This window comes from Rhinolophus sinicus, chromosome 16 (genome assembly GCF_057876585.1).
Source record: "Rhinolophus sinicus isolate RSI-liver-muscle chromosome 16, RSI-T2T, whole genome shotgun sequence".
Classification (NCBI taxonomy): Eukaryota; Metazoa; Chordata; class Mammalia; order Chiroptera; family Rhinolophidae; genus Rhinolophus; species Rhinolophus sinicus.
The window spans coordinates 22,800,202-22,820,799 of record NC_142516.1 but is presented as its reverse complement, the minus strand read 5'-3'; the positions used below and the strand labels follow the sequence as shown (position 1 = coordinate 22,820,799).

General features: G+C 45.7%; 2 long non-coding RNA genes across 2 annotated transcripts in view; both read left to right on the top strand.

Moving 5' to 3' along the window:
• The window catches only part of LOC141571357 (uncharacterized), a 72,260-nt gene extending 68,981 nt beyond the window's left edge, over positions 1-3,279 (top strand). The window contains exon 3 of the long non-coding RNA XR_016019295.1: positions 2,914-3,279. This is a non-coding gene — a long non-coding RNA (uncharacterized LOC141571357). The remainder of the gene's footprint in view (positions 1-2,913) is intronic.
• Positions 3,280-3,629: 350 nt separating this feature from the next.
• Positions 3,630-20,598, top strand: part of LOC148754977 (uncharacterized) — a 28,145-nt gene continuing 11,176 nt past the window's right edge. Inside the window, exon 1 of the long non-coding RNA XR_016019296.1 lies at positions 3,630-3,745. This is a non-coding gene — a long non-coding RNA (uncharacterized LOC148754977). The remainder of the gene's footprint in view (positions 3,746-20,598) is intronic.

Sequence of the window (20,598 nt, the reverse complement as noted above, 5' to 3'; positions counted from 1 at the left end):
CTCAGGAACACACACAGCTAGCTAGCTAGTTGAAGGTAGGATTAGGATTTGAACACAGACCTGTCTTATTCCAAAGTTTACAGCATCCAATTAGCCCAGGCTGCCTCCATGCAACTTTGTGGTCCTATTTTTGACTTTTGAAAATCTTTAATATGTAATAATTAAAAAATTTTAAATTGAGGTATGATTGACATATAACATTAGTTTCAGATGTACACCATAATGATTCAATACTTGTATAAATTGCAAAATGGTCACCAGAATAAGTCTAGTTAATACCGTCATTATACATAGTTATAAAATATTTTTTTCTTGTGACGAGAACTTTTAAGATTTACTCTCTTAGCATCTTTCAAATATGCAATACGGTCTTGTTAACTATAACATGGTGTGCATTACATCCCTAGGACTTATATATTTTTTAACTGGAAGTTTGTTCCTTTTGACCCCCTTTCACCCATTTTGCCCAGCCCCCACGTTTACTTCTGGCAACAGACAATCTGTTCTCTGTATCTAGGAGCTTGTTTTTTTGATTTCCGTTTTTTTTTTTTCAGAGTTCTCATATAAGTGAGATCATACAGTGTTTGTCTTTCTCTGTCTGACTTATTTCACTTAGTGTAATGTCTTCAGGCTCCATCCATGTTGTTGCAAATGGCAGGATATCCTTCCTTTTCATAATTGAATAATATTCCATTATATTCACACACTATATATATGTGTGTATATATACACACTACAAATGTGTATATACAGTATCTATCTCTCTATCTATCTATACATTTAGATAGACACATTTTCTTTATCCATTCATTCATCAATGTTGTGCTCCTATTTTCAAAGGCCACTCTAGAAGTTTGTGTTAAGATAATGATGGAAGGAAAAGCTTGGTGGAGACAGCAGGATAGAGAGAAAAGGAAAGAAGAAAAGAATAATTAAAAAACAAAAATCACAGAGCGAGAACTTCATTTTTCCAGTAAAACTTCTTGCAAAGTATAGATTTGCAAGTCTCCTCTTCTGCCTCTCTCTTTCCACTCTCATTGACCACCAATTTGCTATGTTAGGCTGGCCAGGAATATACTTTCTATTTAGAAAGTGAACACAGCCAGATTTGGGCCCCGGCCTGGGGCCTGACTCACTTTTGCTGGGATGACACATTCACTGCACATGTTTCACAATTTTCAGAAACACCAGATTTATTTCTGTCAATACTCGGAGCCTCACATTGCTGCCCACCTAGGCCACACACTGAGGTGTCGCTATTTTTTTTCTCCTGGGGTTTAAATGGATGGGAAGACATCCCATGCCTGAAATATCACCCTCGTTTGTAAGGAGAAACAGTCTGGCCAAGAATCGCAGTGTTTTTAACCAGAATTTGGCTGGCTTTCAGTGGCCACCATGCCAAGGCCGTACCAGCCAGAGGGATGGCTGTGAATGCCGAGGGGGTTTGAGACTTGAAAACAAGGAAAAAAAATGCAGACGGCAGAGAGGGGAGGAGAGAATTGAAAGTTGATTAAGTTTGGAGTGGAAGGAAGGAAGAGGAAGAGAGGGAATTTAAAAAGAGAAAGGCAGAAACGGAAATAATGAAGGAAGGATGAGGAGAGAGAAGGGAGGGGTGAATTCATTTTAACTAATAGACTATTATGTGACTGTCAAGCAGTGTTTGGGGTGCTTGTACACACCACCTCATTTAATTCTTTTAGACACTTTGTGGGTAAGCATTACTAATCCTCATTATGATTAATCAGAAAGTAGGGGGGTCAGGAAGTTGGAATACCATGCCCTAATTTATACTGATAGTACAAGTCAGAGTGAGGATTTGAACCCCTGGCTCTCTAACTCCTCAAAGGCTGGAGGACTCCACTGGCAAGAGCATGATGGGAGGCCCCGTGATCTGGATGGCCTGGGACCGTCTCCTCTAAGGGGGTTGTTTACACACTTAGACATTAAGTGCTTAAGCCTCAAAGGGCCTGCCACATACACAAAGCTCAGGGCTCAGAGCTATCTGGAAACTTTCTTCAGGGTAAACAAAAACAACCACTTCAACTATTTTGCCAACAAATCTCTCTCCAAAAAGAAAAGGAAAGGGAAAGTGATGCTATTTTTTCCCCCTCCAAAGTAAAGGTTACAACAACATTTTCTTTGAACTGATGTGAGAGCAGCCAGCAGACATTTCTTTGGTAACCATCTCCATGTGTCCGTGTGGAAAGTACCTTGCAGTGACTAAGCATGAGTCGAGGTGATTCACTTGTCACTCTGCTTGAGGACTTTGGTCGTGTTCTGGCAGCGCAGAATGTTTTCATGGGCTTCAGACCCAGGCTCTCCCCCTTGCCCCCTGCTCACCCCCTCGTAGGGCACAGATACCTGAGAATGTACACCTTTCTTGGCTCGTAAGGTGAGGACCATGGGGGAGGGGTGGAAAGCTCTCTCTGGACTCCTGTCAGGCCTTCTAGGAAAGTCTTAGCTGCTGACTTCCTTGGCTGCTTGCTGAGCAGTCGGGGGTCCAAGGCAGCATCTGAAATGAAATGAAGTTAATTTACCAAGAATCCAGGATGTGTTGGGAGTTTTCTCTTAGATTGTCTCAGTCTCCCTCCCAGTAGTCCAGGGACGCACTTGTTACCTTCCTTCTTCATCGCAACTGAGGACCTCACAGGGAAAGGAGCCTGACAGTTCACACAGACGTGGCCTGAGAACACAGGGTTAATGGCCATGCGACGCCAGTGAAGCAGGAGGATGTGTCATGGTACAGGAGCGTCCAAACGGGACTAGTCTGTGCCCAGGTTTATTCTGCTTGATAATTCTTTTTACAATTAAATTTTTAAAAATTTAATCATATTATTTTAGTCCTTTCAGGTTGCTGTAACAGAATACCATAGACTGTGTGGCTTATGAACAACAGAAATTTCTTTCCCACAGTTCTGGAGGCCGGAAGTCCAAGGTCAAGGTGCCAACAAATCCAGTGTCTGGTGAGAGGGGCTTATGTTCTGGTTCATAGATGGTCGTCTTCTCACTGCGTCCTCACATGGAAGACAAGGTGAGAGAATTCTCTCAGATCTCTTTTATAACAGTACTAATCCTAGTCACCTCTGAAAGATCTCACCCAAATTTCACCACACTGGGGATGAGGTTTCAACATGTGAAGTTTGAGCGGGGGGTGGGGGGCACACACACTAAATGTTTATTTGGTCTGTAGCACATATATTTATAGAAAATGGCATATATCATGAGTATATAGCTTGGTAAGTTTTCACAAACTGAATATAGCCTGTAAACAGCACCCAAATCAAGAAACAAAACATTACCTGTGGTAGCTCATCTCCAAGATGGCTGCCTTCAAGTCCTTCCCTCTGTGTGCGTTGTACCTCTTTCCCATGGAAGTGGAATCTCTTCCTCTCCTCTCTTGAATTCAGACTGCCTTAGTGACTTCTTTGACCAATAGAATGACATGGAAATGACACTAAGACTAGGTCATAAGAAGCCTTGCAGTATTCACCTGGGTCTCTTAGAAACTCTTGGAACTCTGAACCACCATGTAAGAAGTCCAACTACCTTGAGACTGCCAGGTTGGAGAGGCCACGTATAGGCACCCCTGTCAACAGTTTAAGGGGAGCCCAGGTTCCCAGTGACCCCCGCTGAAGCACAGAACGTGTTAGGACAGCTTTTCTGGACCCTGCAGACCAGTCCTTCTACCAGCTGAAGAACACTGAGTGACCTCCATCAAAACCTCATGGAGCCAAGAATCCCCCAGGTGAGTGCACCCGGCCATAATTCCTGACCCACAAAGTCATGTGATATGAAGAAATGGTTGTTGTTTTAAGCCCATACATTTTGGGATAGTTTATTAGGAAGCAATAGATAATCAAACATTATCAATCACTACAGAAGCTCTCTGGTGACCCTTTCCTGTCACCATGTTCCCTCCAATAGTAACTATTCTCCTGATTCCTCTGTTATAGGTTAGTTCCTTTTTTTTTTTTATACTTCCTATCAATGGAATCATATGATATGTCCTTCTGGTGTCTGGTCTCTGGCTCAATATTATGTTTATGACATTCTTCCCTGATGTTGCTTATTGCTACAGGTTGTCATTTTCCGCCGCATGCTACTGTGTGAATATATTTATTTACCCATTCCACTGTTTATAGACATTTGTGTTATTTCCGTCTTTGGGTTGTTATGAATAACATTGCTATGGAGATTCCAGTGCATGCATTTCTGTTGGATGTATACCCAGGAGAGGGACTGCTAGGGACTAAGGTGTTTTTAGCTTTTGGAGCCATTGCCACATAGGTCTTCTAAGTGGTTGTATCAATTTTGACTCTTATCTGCAGTGTTTGATGGTTGCTCCGCAGTCTCCTTAGAACTTGTTCATTACTGTCTTTTTCATTTTGTGTTTGAGAATTGTATGCAATTTGCTGGCTCACTAGAAATAGCTGGGCTGTGCACCTGCCAAGGTGGCATCTGAGGCGTTCAGGCTAAATGCAGAAAAACTGAACTCCCTTGACCCAGATTGGAAAGAATGTTGCAACTGTCCATTCACTTCCAGAAAGAAGGTTGCTGGGCTCAGCTTCCGCTTTCCTCATTCATCTGGAGACTTTTTTCTTTGTAAGTCGGGCTCGCTGAAGAAGTGATGCAGGATGTGATTGGGAATCTGACAATTTTCTTCACTCTTGGGCTCTGAGTCATCTCCAGGTCATGGGGTATTTGGAAGAATGTGAAGTAGTGTGTGGCAATTTGGTGCATTTTAGGGCAATCATGGGTGGGTGGCTAGGTCATAAAAACCTGTCCAGGGGATTTGAAAATTCCTCCTGCCAGACCCTCCGTACCTCACAGGTTTGTCTTCCTAATTGATGGGATACGCTATCTGGGCACACTGAACTTGAAATTACAAACAAACAAACAGACAGACACAAACCCCAAGAGTGCGACTTATTTGGATGGATGGATTGAGCTTATGGCAACTGGAAAAAGTATGGGTCTCTTGTAACTAACGTGCCCCAAGTCCAGGGGAATCACAGATTTCGAAAAACGCAGACATTTGGTGTGATGGTTAGTTTTTTTTGTGTGTTAATGTGGCTAGGCTGTAGTTATTGAATCACACACTAATCTAGGTGTTACTGTGAAGGTATTTTGTAGACATGGTTTACATCTATAGTCAGTTGATTTTAAGTAATGGAGATTGCCCTTGGTAATGTGGGTGGGCCTCATCTAATCAGACGAAGGCCTTAAGAGCAAAAACTAAGGTTTCCTAGAGAAAAAGAAGTTGTGACTCAGACTGCAGCATCTTGCCTGAATTTCTACTCGGCCCTATGGCTATCAGGCCAACTAGCCAGTATATTTACATATACACATATACTTGTATGTATCTGTACACACAGATAGATAGATAGATAGATAGATAGATAGATAGATAGATAGATAGATAGATAGATAGATAGATGCGATTGGCTTTGTTTTTCTGACTGACATATGGCCTAAATGAAATTAACCAATCTGGAAGAAACTCATAGATTTGGATCAGAGGCCAGCCTATCCTAAATTCCTGTGATGCTTTTGGAGCGCGCCTGATTATCAGACACCTGCCCTGCTCAGTCTGACTCAATTATAAGAGGAATGAAGCTGCAAACCACACTATGGATACTCAGGAAAAGTTCTCAGTGACAGTATGACATGTCTGGTGAATCCTGTAGCCAAACCCGGGACTGTGGTTCATCCCACTGCTTCTGTGAAAATCCATCGCCTCTCATGACTGGACTAAAGCTACAGCTGAAAGCAACTCGCTGTGAGGTAAATTGGAGTCAGAATTGAGGGGTCCTTCCTTATTACCTCCCTCCTTCTAACTCACACAATCTGAAAATACCGGCGCTCTCAGTGACTCAGACTGAGCAGGGGACCAGGGCTAGACTTACAGTGATGGACTTATGTTTTGCTTTTTTAGAAATAAAATTAGTAATTCTTAAAAACAACTTTTACATTAATGATTTGAAAACAATATTCGTTCTGTATAATTAACTGCTTATTTTTGCTACGAAATAGTCAATGTGGCTTCATACGTGGATTTCTGCTTCTGATGTAGCTCCTGATGGCAAAACAAACAAAACACAAACCTACTAACCTCGGATGTTTCTGCACAAGACCTCAGAGCCTCGGGTTTCTGATAACCCTGCAGTGCAACCTTGGGTGGGTCACTTAGTTCCTCTACCCCTGAGTTTTATAGATGCCAGAGCAGGGAGGAGCGAATGAGGTCATCTCATGTTGACATTGACAAAATGAGGTAACTGTCTCACGGCACATTTCCTCACAGAAATAGAAAGCATTAAAAATCGTTAAGACATCTATATACCAGACCCTGTGCATGTGGGCGTTAGGTCATGGATTCCAATGCTTCTAGCTCTCTGTAGAAAAAGTGACAATTGTTATCTGTAATTTTAATAGTAAACTCTGGTTGAGCTCGGTTGTACTGTTGTCTGCCTTCCTTGGAGAGGTTTTATACCCAAATCAATATGCAACTGCCTTAAATACCCTGTGGTATGCATAGGACTATGTATGCACACAAACACACAGAAATAAGACACATCTGTTGACATCAGGGGACATTCCTGCTGCAGACCCGGGACCAAAAGCACCTACCTTTCAGAGAGACTGGCAGGCTCAGTCTACTGCAAAAGCATCTTGCTCAGTCCTGAGGTCCTAGATGTTCTCCTGTTGACACATTCCTCTCCTGTGGGCAGGGCACTCTTACAAACCCTCACAGATGACTGCATCACTCCCCTCTGAGAAACCTACAGAGGCTCCCATTTCCTATGGGAAAAACCCAAACTCCTTGGTCCTCCATGACATGGCACATGGCATGCTTCTCTTTCCGTCCTCATCTTATGTGCAATTGTCCAGCAACACACAGAATGAAGCTCTCCCTTCCCTGAACACGCCAGGCTTGTTCTAACCCCCATGTTCTCATTCGTGCTACTGCTCTTGTCTCTCCCTTCTCATCCCTACTACTCAGCGAAATCTATCTTTTAAGAGGCAGCTCACATATCACTTCCTTGTTAAATCCTTCCTGGCTTTCCTGGGAAGATTTTTTTTCCTCCTTCACTTGCTTCTACAGCAGCTTTCATGGATTTCAATGATGCCCCTTATTATGCTGCACTGAATTAGTTTTTCTTTGTACATCGACTTCCGCCTTAGAGGGGGAGCTCAGTGAGGGTAGAGGCCGAGTCTCGTTTCCAGTCGTGTCTCCTTCACTCATTCCAGGGCCTGGCATAGATGAGATGCTCATCACACTAGCTGAGGAATCAATGAAGGGTAACTGTATCTATTCTCTTGTTTGTTTACACAACAGATGTTTATTGTGTGTCTCTTCTGAAACAGGCAGACAGCAATGGGAAAAAAGGAAGCAGCTGACAGTCTAAGGAGGTGACCCGCCATACAGTTAACACACACGTCCACGTCCGGGTACAGTGTGTCATTGCTGAGTGAGACCCTGGTGCATGTTCTTCCTCGGCCGTGCTCATGTGGAAGCACATGCGGATGTGGGGTCACCATTTTGAGACATCACAGGGACAGCAGCTACCCTGGGGAGTCTTCAGAACCCATAACACCGGGACTGTGAGCCGCAAACCTTTGTGACTATAAACCACAGAGATTTGAGAGGTTATTTGTTACTGTAGCATCACCCAGTCTATCCTAACTACTACTCAACCTCTGGTGCAAATGTTAAAGACAGGGAAAGGCTCTCGGCCTGAATGTGGGCTTGGGCTCTGGGAAAACAAGTCCTGTTTTGCGGTTCCCAGCCATCCTTCTGTTTCTTAACGAGACAGCCAGGATCTGAATCTAGGAGCCAGAGCTTCTGTCCATTTTGGCCCAGGAGAGGACTCATTGGAAGTGCCACTTTCATTGCCGTAGCATATTCTTACCTGTATAGGGAGATAAGATCTGGCTGAGGTCTGTGTGATGGCTCTGACCTTGGCCAGGGGTCAAGGCATGCTGTGTTCTTGGGAGGGAAGCTCAGGGGCCTCCTGTAGTCCGGTCTCCCTGCTGAACTGACTACTCCCTGGAGTTAGGACCTGTGTTTAGAAGACGCTGAGATCAGATATGAAGGTCAATGGCGCCGAGTGGTGGTGATGGGCAATCTTGCTTTGACCTGGAGTGTCAGTGCAAATGGCTCACTCTCCATTTCTCTCTAACTGTGGTAACACACCCCACTGTAGTGTGTGTCTGTGTCTGTGTGTTTCCTTAAAACAATTCTCTGGAACTCATCGTTCTGTTTTACAAATTGGAAACTGAGGTGCAGAGAGGCTGAGCGGCTCAAACCAATGTCATGGGCTATTTTGTTGAACAGCTAGAATCCAAAAAGTGGTCTTTTAGATTTGAAGGCTTTGGTTCTTTCCCCTCCCACATAATTGTAAAAGTGCGTTTCAACAAATACTTCTTGAGGACCTCTCTGTGAGCACCAGGCAGGAAGAGGAGCAAAGCTTGCTCACCGCCTTCACGGAGCTCTCATTTTGTTGGGAGACCCAGGACCATAAATGAATGGTTATAGCAGAGAGTGATAAGTGCCACGTTTAGAGAGCACTGGGGAGGGGTTGGGAGAGAGGGCTTTCTGGAGGAGGGGCCATGGGGCTGAGACTGGAAATATGAGGGGACATTTTCTGGGCAGCTGCGGAGAGTAGGGGAGGGAATCCTAGGCAGAGATTCAAGCATGTGCAAAGGTACCGAGGTATGAGACCTCAGGCCTTGATGGGGAACTGAAAATTTAGTTGGTGTGATAGCGAGCAGCAGGGAATTTAGAATTTGCAAGCGACCTGTAGTTCTCTGAATTCTGTGGGGGCCTTAAATGATTTAGATAATTACAACACGTCTTCCTTTGGCAGCACATCAGTCACCCCGTCTCAGCAACTCTCCAAGTTGCTGAGGACGCTGGCTCAGTGCCACTTCTACCACCCCCCCAGCTGGACTGGCGGCAGGCCTGCCTGCGTGAGCCTCTGATGGCAGCGCCCTGAAGGTACTAAACGCATTCCAGCCAGGGCAGCTCAGGAGAGTCTGACAACCTTCTGTGCGGCCCTCCATCAAAGGGAATAACAGCAATTTTAAAGGGCAGGGTAATTGGCTTTATTTGGAGAGACTTCTACACATTACATGCTGTGCTAGTCACTTTAAATATTAGCTCACTTTATTCCCTCAGTCATCCCAAGTGGAGGACCTTATCGTTCTCAGTTTTAGGGGAAACTTGGCCTCACAGGGTTTTAATGGCTTGTCCTGGTTTTACGTGGCTTGTCCCTCTCACGTGGTCTTACTTCTGTTGATTTCAATTAGATTCAAAACTGAGAGCAGTCATCTATAAAATGGGTATATTTCGTGTCCCTTAAGTTTCCTGAGAAATTGAAACCCATCCCCAAGTCCATTGGTGGGCCTTGGTTTTCCCTGACCACCTTTCTCAGGGACCTGGCTGGCACAGGCTCTTTGCTTGGTGAGGGCATGCTACCTTTGCAGCCTCTTCCTGGCTAAGGAAGTGGGGTGACAGAAATGGTAACTCCTTCCTATTTTTAATCCTGGCCTTTAACCCACAAAAGTCACAACTGGCCTTTGGGTCAGGCTTCCCCAGAATAAAGGGAGGAGGGACATAAAGAATTCAAATGGGGAACTGGTTCAACAAGGAGGAGAGTGGGGAGGAGCGGGGCTTCTAGGAGCAGGCAGAGGTCGCAGGGAGCCCAGCTGGAGGAGGATGGAGGATGGAGGGGCAGGAGGAGACGGGACAGTGTACAGGGCCTGTGCACAGCAAGTGGGTGTGCCTTCCGGCGTAAGGGAGTACAGAGCGGATGGAGGGGCAGGAGGCCGGGATCGGAGCCCGGGAGCGGGAAGTCAGAGAGGAGCAGTGGCCGGTGGTATGTTTTGGTTCTGCTTTCAGAAGTGCAGCCGTGGTTTGACTGCAACATTCAAAGACCTGAAAATATGGAAGCAGGCTTTGGGGGAGAGGAGCACTGAGAATAGCAGTGGTGAATACGGGAAGTGCTGAGCTGAGGGCTCTTCACTGGAGCCATGGCTTCTTTCTGGAGCCTATCAGTCTACAAGAAGAGGATCCCCAGGGCTGAACTGCTCTGGGCCTGCTTGAGTCCCCCAGCGGGTTCTGTCTTTTGCCCTGTATCTGCATTCCAGACCTGCCCACATCAGCTTAATATACTTCGTGAACCTTAAGGGGCCATATAAAAAAAGTTGCTGTGAATCATAGTGATTATGTATTCATTCAGCCTGATTTATCGAGACCTAATCTGTGCCAAGTCCTGGAACTGGGAGATGAGCTAGAACTCACTGACTGATGAAACTGTATGATGCAGTGTGACCAGCAGTATGCAGAGGCACACGTATAGAGCTTTGGAGCCCAGAGAAGGGAGAGGCTGAGTGAGCCCTGGCAGAGTCAAGATGGTCTTCTTGATGGATTTGCAAAGATGTGCCCAGGAACTTGACTGAGGGGAAAGCTAAGTGCAGGCCAGGCACAAGGGCTGCAACGGGCTGAAAGGAGATGGAGAGCCGAGTACGATCGGGGAACAGCCAGGAGTGGGCAAAGGTGAAACCAGGAGATAGGGGCATACATGTCAGGTGTGGCAACTTGGATTTTATTCCACAGGCATTGGGAACTATGGGAGGCTTTTGCAAAAGGTAAAGGGGATCTTAGTACTATATTTCAGAATCCTGAATTTATAATAATTATAATAAATAATAATATTAATTACACATGATGATGGTAACGCAAGTAACGAATCTATCCATCATATGTCAAAGGTGATGGGATGTCACTCCCATGATTACGTCCCGTTATATATGACTCCATCTCCGTGGGCTGTGGGGAGAGACTTTCCTGCTGGCCTCGAGGATGCAAACTGCAACCTGGTGAAGTACCTCTTGAGAGGGCCATGTGACAGGGAGCTGTCGTGGCTCCTAGGAGTTGGCCTTTAGCTCATCAGCCATTGAAAGCTGGGATCCTCAGTCATTCATCTGCAAAGAAATGGATTCTGCCAAAAACCTGAATGCGCTTGCAAACAGTCTTCCCCATTCGATCTTCCAGATGAGAACACAACCCAATGGCAACTTGACTGGAGCCTGTGAGACTAAGTCGTGCAGGGACTCCTGACTCGTGGAAACTGTGAGATAAATGTTTGTGTTTGTTTAAAGCTGCCAGTTTTGTCGTAATTTGTTACAGAGCAATGGATAACTAATACAAGTTCATCTGGCAAGTAAGCAGCACAGGAATCTGCTTCTAAGTGAATCTAGTTTGTGTTAAGGAGTACAGAGCCGTAGTATGTCTATTTTATAAGCTGATGGCATCTGCAGGTGCCCACAGAGTAGAATTTGAAAGATAGTGCTGCCCCACCATGTGCTCCAACCCCTAAGAGCTCTCCATTGCATGTCAGTCATCAGAGAGTAAATCTAACCTTTTCAGAGTCTTCCAGGCAGGACAGGGAAGGGGAAGAGCAAAGCTCAGAGTGAGGTAGGCCTGGACCAAATCATGATGCTACCCTGCAACATCACCTATTCTGACTTTTCTGAGACTCATCTGTAACAATCTACTTAGACACACTAAGAGGAGTACACGAAATGTCTGTCAGTCTTATCAAGACTGGAACATGGCAGATCTGCAGAAAAATGTTTCTTTCTTTCTAACCATCTGCTAAGAACACAGTTTTGGAGTACCTGCTATGTGGCATGGCACACGGCCATCACCTACTGTTTGTCACTGTCTAGAGGTACATTCTTTATCTTGATCTCCCTTGTTCTAGGTCTCCCATGTCCTTCATATTAGTCCTTGCTCTCCTAGAGGTGACACTGTGTTGAGGAAGACACAACAATACATGTTGCTCTGTGTGGAACTGAGTTACCACCTTTACCACCTACCTTCCATGTTCTAGGCACGTTGTTCACTTGAGTGGAAAGCTGTTATCTGAGTGGGAGGAGATCCCAGGAAACACTGATGGGGACGAGTTCTGAGACAGGAGGGGAAGGAAAAAGTATCAAGCCAGATACCATCTTGGGTGACTGGGGCTCCCTCAGTCCTCCTGGGTGACAGTGTGGACCATGACTGGGGGTGATCCCAACCGAGTGGCGACGAAGTGACTATTTACCCACAATACCCCACTGTCTATGTCTGAGCATGGCTCCAGGGGCATTAACTCTGCCCATCTGTCTTGTTCTGCCGTCGGGCCAAGTGTGCTCCAGTGCCTAGAAAAAAAGAAAGGCACATGTGTTTCCATCACCTTGGGCAGCCTTTGGTGTGCAGAGATTAATGCTGACGGTACATGGGTAAGGCTTCCGTCAGGATAATTCCAGGGAAAGTCCTCTGGACCTCTCAGGGTTGTGAGAGTTAATGGTGTAATGCCTGGCATGTGGGGGGTGCTCGACAAATACTAGTTTTCTCTCTCTCTCTCTCTCTCTCTCTCTCTCTCTCTCTCTCTCTCTCTCTCTCTCTCTTTCCCTCCCTCCCTCCCTCCCTCCCTCCCTCCCTCCCTCCCTCCCTCCCTCCCTCCCTCCCTTCTTTGCTTTTCTTTCTTTGTTTTTTTTTTTTTTTTTTAACTATATTTTCGCCAAAGAAAGGTTTATGAGAAACTTACTGAATGAGGTCTTAGGAGCCCAGGCTACTTTGCAGCAGGTGGGGAACTGGTAAGAACCAAGAATGCAAACGTTGCCCTGGGCCTCCACACCTTCATATGCTCTCGTGCCCAGCAGACCTCAGTTCCCCACAGCGTGAGGATCAGGCTGTATGCCAGCCGTCTGGTCCTGCTCACACACTCTGTTCCTGTGGTTTGAGAGTCGCCCTGGTCCACTGGGAAGTGGACACCCTCGCGGTGGCCCAGTGTGGGGAGAAGGATGCAGGCACTGGAGGCACACAGCTGTGATCCCAGCTCCGCCACTTTAGAGCAGGGGGATCTTAGGGATCTTAGCAAGTCCATTTTCCTTTGCGTTCATCTTCACATCTGTAAAAACGGGATAGTAATACTTATCTCCTCTGTGCTTATTTGCGGGACTATGTACGATACCAAATACAGTCGACAGTCCCGTTTTGCGGTAGTTGTCTTCTCTAAAGTCACCCAAAGCAGTGAGCGAATGCTAAGCCATTGCTCCCAGGGGAGATACAGGGTTAGATTACTGTGAGCTGCTGATCACATTTTCACGAAACGATCATGTGTGTTTCAGTTTAGAGTCACCTCACTTAATACACATGGTTCATCCATTACTGTTGAACTCACGGCCAACAGCACTATAACTTATGCTTGAATAGAGTTTCTCTAATGCACGTATTTCCTCTGTGAGGCACATCACAGCCTTCTTGGGTTTACGGGCGCTGGACAGCCCTTCAGCACTACACTTGGTGGCCATTTTAAACAGCAAAATTATCAGCAAAAAGTCCCCCAAAGTGAAAAACATGGCATTACGTAGACCACAAGATGGATACTTATTTACAGCATGACAGCTGGAAGCAGAAGGCAGCGCGTCACTTCGTAATACGTCAGCTGGGAACGTGTGTGCCGCGGACTCAAATATTTTTGCTGCTCTGTGCGTGTCTGTGAATGACTGTGAAAGAGAGAGAGAGAGAGGCCGCAGTATTGACTGGGGTTACAAATGAATTTTAGCAGTTAAGTGAATTTGCAAATACAGAATCCAGGAATTAGGAGGATTGATTGTACTTCACGTTAGGCCTGGCACGCAGGAGGTGCTCAGTTAAATGGCAGCTTATTATATTATCATCAGGAATAGCGTGGAGTCTGGCACAGATCTCCTAGAGGACACCGGGAATCCAAACACCAGCTCACTCCCAGAGTAAGCAGGAGGGAGCACGTGAGTGTGAAGTCCCTCAAACCAGTGCTCCAGGAACACCACGGCCTCCTGTCTCTCTGCCAGGTCTCCCAGGACTCCCACATTCCGCAGGCTTCACACCTGGGCCTCCCTGGGAGCCAGAAAGTGAAAATTCCAGGGCTGCACCAGGCGTCCCCTCATTTGATATTGAGGCTGCTGGCCCTCTGTGTGCCAGAGACAAGCCCTGGGTCCAGCCCAGCCTGGCCCAGACGCCTGCATGCCATTGCTGGTGAGCACAGGCCTGTATCCTGCCATTGTTCTGCGAAGGGCCGCCGTGGGCTGAACTGCGGCAGAGAGGGAATCTGTTTCCAAATTGCTGGATCACAGAGGGGAAAGAAGTTGACCTGCTCTCTACCACAACACCCCCTTCCTGCTCTCCACCCGCTCTCCCTCCGGTCAGGTGGCCAGAGAAGCTGCAGGAGGTCCTTAACCTCGCTTTCTGCACTTTCCCAGGGGGAGGCAGGAAAAGAAAGGGAACTCCCATTTCTCGAGGCTTCCTCTGTGCCAAGCCCAGGGCTGGCCATTGTCCACCACTGCGTCATGAAAGTCTCCCTCTGCAGTGTCCAGTGACACTGGGTTACAGATGAGGAAACTGAGGCTCAGATGGTTCCCTGAGCAGCAGTGATTTCAACCCCAGCCTGGATATTTGGCAACATTAACTTGATTTGGGTTCAACGCAGGATTATGTCAGAGACTTTTCAAACAGCATGAGAGGAGTTCCACACAGGGGCCCTATAGCAATCCTTACCATAAAATGATAATAATAACAACAGCAACAATCCAACCTCTAACGGAGTGCTTTCCAAGTACAGGGCACCATACTCAGGGCTTTACATAATTTTCTCATTCAATTTAATCATCTCAGTGTTTTGAGGTGGGGATTATCATTATACCCATTTTAGAGATGGGGCATCTGAGGCTCAAGAGATGTGAGCTGACTTACCTGAGGTTATAGAGACTGTAAGTTAGAAAACAGGAGAGCAAGGACTGAAGTCCAGGCTGTCTGACTCCAGAGCCTTCCCTCTTACCTGCTGCTTGGCCTAGGGCTAAACTGCCATCTGCTTCCTCATTTTCAACCCCCTCTCCTGTCAACTGTGACTCCTCCATCTCACTGAGTGCAACAGGCAACAAAGGTCACCAGGAGCCAGGGCCACTTCTGGGGGAAGAGGCCAAAAGCCTTCGAAGCTCTGATGTACAGAGTGAGATGCTGTGGTCCTCATCATGACTGCCTTGTCATTATCATCACGTCACCGTCTTCTCCATTCCCATCATCGTCATGGCTACATGGCTCAAAGGACTCCTGCTCACCCTAAACTTTTGGTTCAATTTTCCCATCCTTAGTGCTTCCTTTGGGCTTCATGACTTCTCTCTTATTAGGCCTAGTTTCCAGAGAAGAGAGCTACCATTTATTGAGTTCCTACTGTATACTGAGGGCTGTGTTAAGCCCATCACACCCTGTGAGGTGTATCGTTAATACCCTTTCCAGAAGAGGTCACCTGAGAAAGGTCAAGTCACTTCCTGAAGATAACAGTGGTGATTTCCGTGGAGCTGGGAAAAAAATTACTGAGGGATTTTTAGTTTTAAAAGAATATCATCTGGTTCCTTTCCTTTCTCCATTCTCTTTCCACCAGCTTGTTCACCCATTAGTTATTTGGATTATTTTCTTAGAGTGCCTCTAAATTTGGAGTTTTCATCTGCTGGCCCCCCAATATTTTCAACTGTAGTGATGCACTTTTCATACTCAGGAGGTGTCCAAATGGCATGAACTTGGGGTTTAAAAGTGTATCTCAACCATCTCTTCCTGTAGAGCCAACATAGAAGCCTGGACAGAATTCCAGCATCTTCTTTCCTGCCCTGAGCCTGGGGTGGGTGAGTGTAACAGTTGAATTGTGGGAGTCAAAGGGACAGGAGGTGCTGGGCTCCCAGCTTGCCTTCATCCTGTGGAAACCGCCCCTCATCCCACCCTGGCTAAAGCAGTTTTCTTCCCATGTGAATTGTGTCGACCACACAGCATCACATCCATGGAAAGATGAAATGGAGCCCACGGGCAGCCAGATCCCACAATCCCTCAGGGTACCTGGAAGGGACAAGAGGCTGAGGAACGTTTTACTTGGCACTGTGAATGGTAGGCTTAGGCTCTGGAGTTCTGCAGTCAGTGCTACAATTTACTCCCTGGGTGACCTTAACTAAATCACTTAACCTCTCTGAACCCAGCTCCCTCACCTATAAAATGGGGGCAAATAATACAGATCTTGTATGGCTAGGAATTTAGCAAAATTATGTGTGTTGTAGTAAAGTAGGTGCTCAATAGATGTTACTCTCCCTCCTTCTCTTCCCTGTCAAGCAGGGTTATGGTGAGAGCTAAGAGAAGCACCCAAATCCAGTTTTTCATCGGCCTGTCCCTCCTCTTCTAGGACAGAGTTAATTGCTGGCTAGAATGATCAGCAGACCAAATATTGGCCAAGTACAAGTTTGGTGCAAATGCATATGAGCAGTGATTTAGTGAAGCACCCACACCCAGCTCTACCAGATTGTCCCTGCTCCAAAGGTGGAACTAGGAATGTGTCGACGTCTACCCTAATGTGAGTTTGGATGCGCTTGGGGCGTGGGTGTGGGGATGACGAGGACTGGACCTTCCACAACTACCAGAGCGTGAGGACCGGCAAAGCTGAAAACAATACAGTCGACATTCAGGAAGGCACGGCAGCTGTGAGGACCGGTGCAGGAGAGCAGCGGATGGGGCCACGAGTTCAGAAAGAGGGAGAGCAGGTGGAGATCACCTAGAGGTTGGGGGTACGCCACGAGCTTCCAAGTCAGCTCTGTTTGCAGCTCACTCTCATTGTCCATCTTGAGTGCGATGTGTGGGTGGGTAGTCCAGCTGAAAGGATGGGACATAAAGAGAGGCCAAGGTTAAAATGTACGACTCCTCCTTTTTCTGGAAGACATGTGAAATAAAACATGTTATCCGAGCCTCCCCAGTGCATTAAGATATGCGTTTCCAATACTTTCCTCATTACCATCTAGGCTTACTTATTCATTTTCAAGCAATGATCAGTTTGGAGGAATTTCAACGTCCTGCATTTTCAACTGAACAAAATTCATCTTAACCCCACACCCATCCAGTATAAAATAAGAATTTTTTTTCTAATTTAATAATCATCATTAAAGGAAGTCTATAATAAGAAATTAATCCTTCCAATTACTTTTTTGGTAAAGGCAGATATGAAGTTTCTCTTAAGGCTTGGCAGTTCTCTTCTTCTAAGGGGGGGATATGTTCCTTTGTAAACATATCAGGAACATCACCTCCGGTTGTCATGGAGATGGTAAAAGTACCATGGCAAGTCCACCTTCTTACTACATGTCTGTTTTCCAAGGATAGGCGTGCCTTTGTGGTTTTCAGGGATACAAGGAGAGGGAGTCATAATTAAAAATGAAGGGAACAAGAACAAAATCATTTCTGAAATTATAATTTTGTTTAACACGGATGCAAAAGATGGTCACCACCTCCATAAATGATCGTAGGTGGGGTGTCCCTGTGGGAAAGCAGAGTTACAGTGCTCGTTCTGGCAAGGGTGGCCCGGCACATTTGGCAGCCTGGACCATCTTCACTGGGATAAGTGGGGTGGGGCTGGTGAGGCGGAGACTCCAGTCTAGAAAGTGTGCCCAGGCTCTCAGCGACGTTGATGCTGCGTCTGTCCTGGATAAGACTAGAGTTGAGGGGATCTTGAGAGCATTTCCTCCAAAACCCATTTCACAATTAGGGAAACTGCCTCAGAGAGTTTCTGGGAAATTTTCCTTTATCCTGAATCCTGAATGTATAAAATATTGAAAAAGTCAACAATGAACTCGAGCATAAAATTTCCAGATATAAGTCTGGTCCATGAGCATACGGGAGGATGTTTAACTTCACTAATCAAAGACATGCTAACTGAAACACTGGAGTGCGATTTCCTATTTTGAGAAATTTAAATAAAATATTCAGAATGCGGGGAAGCATTAGAAAAGGGGCGCTCTCGTTCACACTGAGGCCAAATGATTTGATTGGTGCAACGTTTCTGAAGGGCATTTTTGCAATACCTGTCAATATCTGTGAAGAGGCTTAAAGATGTACATATAGTTTTTGACACAGCAGTTAAAAGTTTAGAAAGTTATAAACAGGTAGATGTACACAAAGGTCAAATGAAGGGACTATTTACATAGCACATTCATAGAATGTGATATTTATAATCACAAAAATATCTGGGTTCATCTTCCTGATTTATTTCCAAACCTTCTTTATCATCATTGACAGTTGAAAGAACATGAACTTTGGTGACAAAAGATGCAGATTTAAAGTCCTCATTTTGTCTCCTAGCTGTGTGACTTCTTAAGTCATTTCATCTTCTGAGTTATTGCTGCCTCACTTGTCAAATGAAGTCAGAAATAGTACCAAAATTGGAAGTGCGGGGTAAGGATTCCTGAGTTCATATGCGAGGAAGCACCTTGTAAAGGCTTACACCACCCAGAACTCATGATTGTGGTAATTTCTTCTGAACACAGCTAAAACCACAGCCAGAACCCTCCTCTTGCTGTCTGCAGGATTATTCCTGGAGGAGGGGGACCTGCTGTCTTCCGCCTGTGGCAGAAAAATTCCCAAGCAGATTGGACCTCTACCCGCGACCCAGAGTCTGTTCAGCACGACTTCAGCACCCAGGGGGCATGGACAATTGAGGGATGGAGGACAGTTAAGAACATCCCATGACTGGGCCATTCACAGCCACCAAGTGGGGGCTGTGACTAGACAAGTGAGGGCAGTGACCTCAGATGTCAGCACACAGAGTTCCCTAACTTGGGTGACATGGTCATGATCGGTTGCCATAGCTGTGTGCTTCCTGTAACATCTGTTACTATTTTTTTTTTTTTTTAATAACTCACTTTGAAAAACTAAAATGAATTTATTTACCAAGGAAACTTTATATCACTATGGTAAAGGAAAACAAAAATAGACTTACTTGCTAAAGTACAGGTTAACCAAGGCACACACACAGTGACAACAAAATACTGAAATTAAATTCTAGCTATTCTTGCCCGCTGAAGCCTAGTCTTAAAATATGTTCTCACTTACAGAGGAAAGAAAGTAGAAAGTGTAGAGAGCTGTTGACACACATGCACCGACATGGGAATTTCTCTTTGACACGTAATCTGAAGCACGAAAGGAGAATTGAAAAGTGATCACCCATCTTATTACATTCTTTTCTCTTAAGCGTATGATTCCTGAAATCATCCCCCACGGGTGACCTGCGTGGTTTTGTATCAACCCTTGGAGAAGTATTGATAGAGCCAAAGTCTCCCACTGTCTCCCCACCCATTTCATCAATGTGAAAACCGTGGCCCAAATAAGAGAAGAAGCTTGTTCCAAAGCCCACAGTGCATCAATGGATGAAGAGGCCTGTTTCCTTGCTTGATGTGCCTTCCACCAAATGCTCCAGTGGACCTGGTAAGATGGTTTGGTTTTAAAGGATAAACAAGATGAACAAAGACAAGCTCTGAATCACCGAGACTTTTTGTCTTGAAGAAATTACAGCTGCTCTTTTGCATTTGTGGCTCAGCGTTTAGAAAAAGGACAAAAAACAAAACAAAACAAAACAAAACACACACACACAAACCAGCATGCATCCTTCAAAGACTATTTTGAATTATAGACTTTCTTTGAAATGGCCTATATTTAAGCATGGAGTTCAACATGCAACATTCTTTTTGCTCGCTGAGTTGCTGCCTCTCTCCGTAGCCACCAATGTCTGCCACTACTTGTGTACCTTGGGAGCAACTGGGTTGGTACCACATGCTGGGAGGGAAGGGTTTCTGAGCTGAACTTGCTAGGAGTCTAGGGGCGGGCGAGAATTTTTGGAATGAAAAGTTTTTAACTGGGTGGTTGGGGGAGCAGGAGAGGGAAGAGCAGAGGTTATGACGGAGTCCAAACCCTCATTAGGTGACCGCCAACAATTCCTTCTTGCAAAGTAGAGTTACAGTTTTCCAAGTCCCCAGGAAAACCTTTCCTGACCCCTAAAACTCCATTGTGTCTCTGATTTATGGTCCTGTTGTGTCACATTTTTAATTTCCAATAGTAGTCATAATTTAAAATGACCGATAGAAGGATTTTTGGCTTAACGCCTGTCTCCTCCACTGGACTGGGAGCTTCACAAGGGCAGGGTGTGTTTGTGAATCGCTGGTGTACCCCAGTGCCTAGCATGGTGCCTCGCAGATAGTTGGTGCTCAGTAAATATTTGCTCCCGGCATCAATACCATGTGAGAAAGGGAGGCACCTCCTTAGGCACGTGTCCTAGCGAGGTAATGGAGGGGTGTGGCGCACGAGTTTTCAAAGTGTGGTCTGGGGACCCCTGGGAGTCCCTGATAGCCTCTCAGGGGGTCCACGAAATTACAACTATTTTCGTAATAATACTAAGATGTCATTTGCTTTTCTCACTGCCATTCTGTCATGGGCATAAGGTGGAGTTTCCTGGAGGCTACTCAATGTGTGATAACGCCGTTGCTCTGATGACGAACGGAATGTGTGCTGTGTATTCTTGGGCTTCAAAAATTTCTGTTTTAACTTCTCATACGGTGATTGATATAACCCACAGAAACAAAAGCTCTTTGGGAGCCTCCATAATTTTGAAGACCGTAAAGGTGTCCTGAGACCACAGTGTTTGAGGATTGCTGACCTAGTGGTAAACATGAGCCGCCCTGGAGCCTGAGGGTCTGGGTTCAAATTCTAGATGT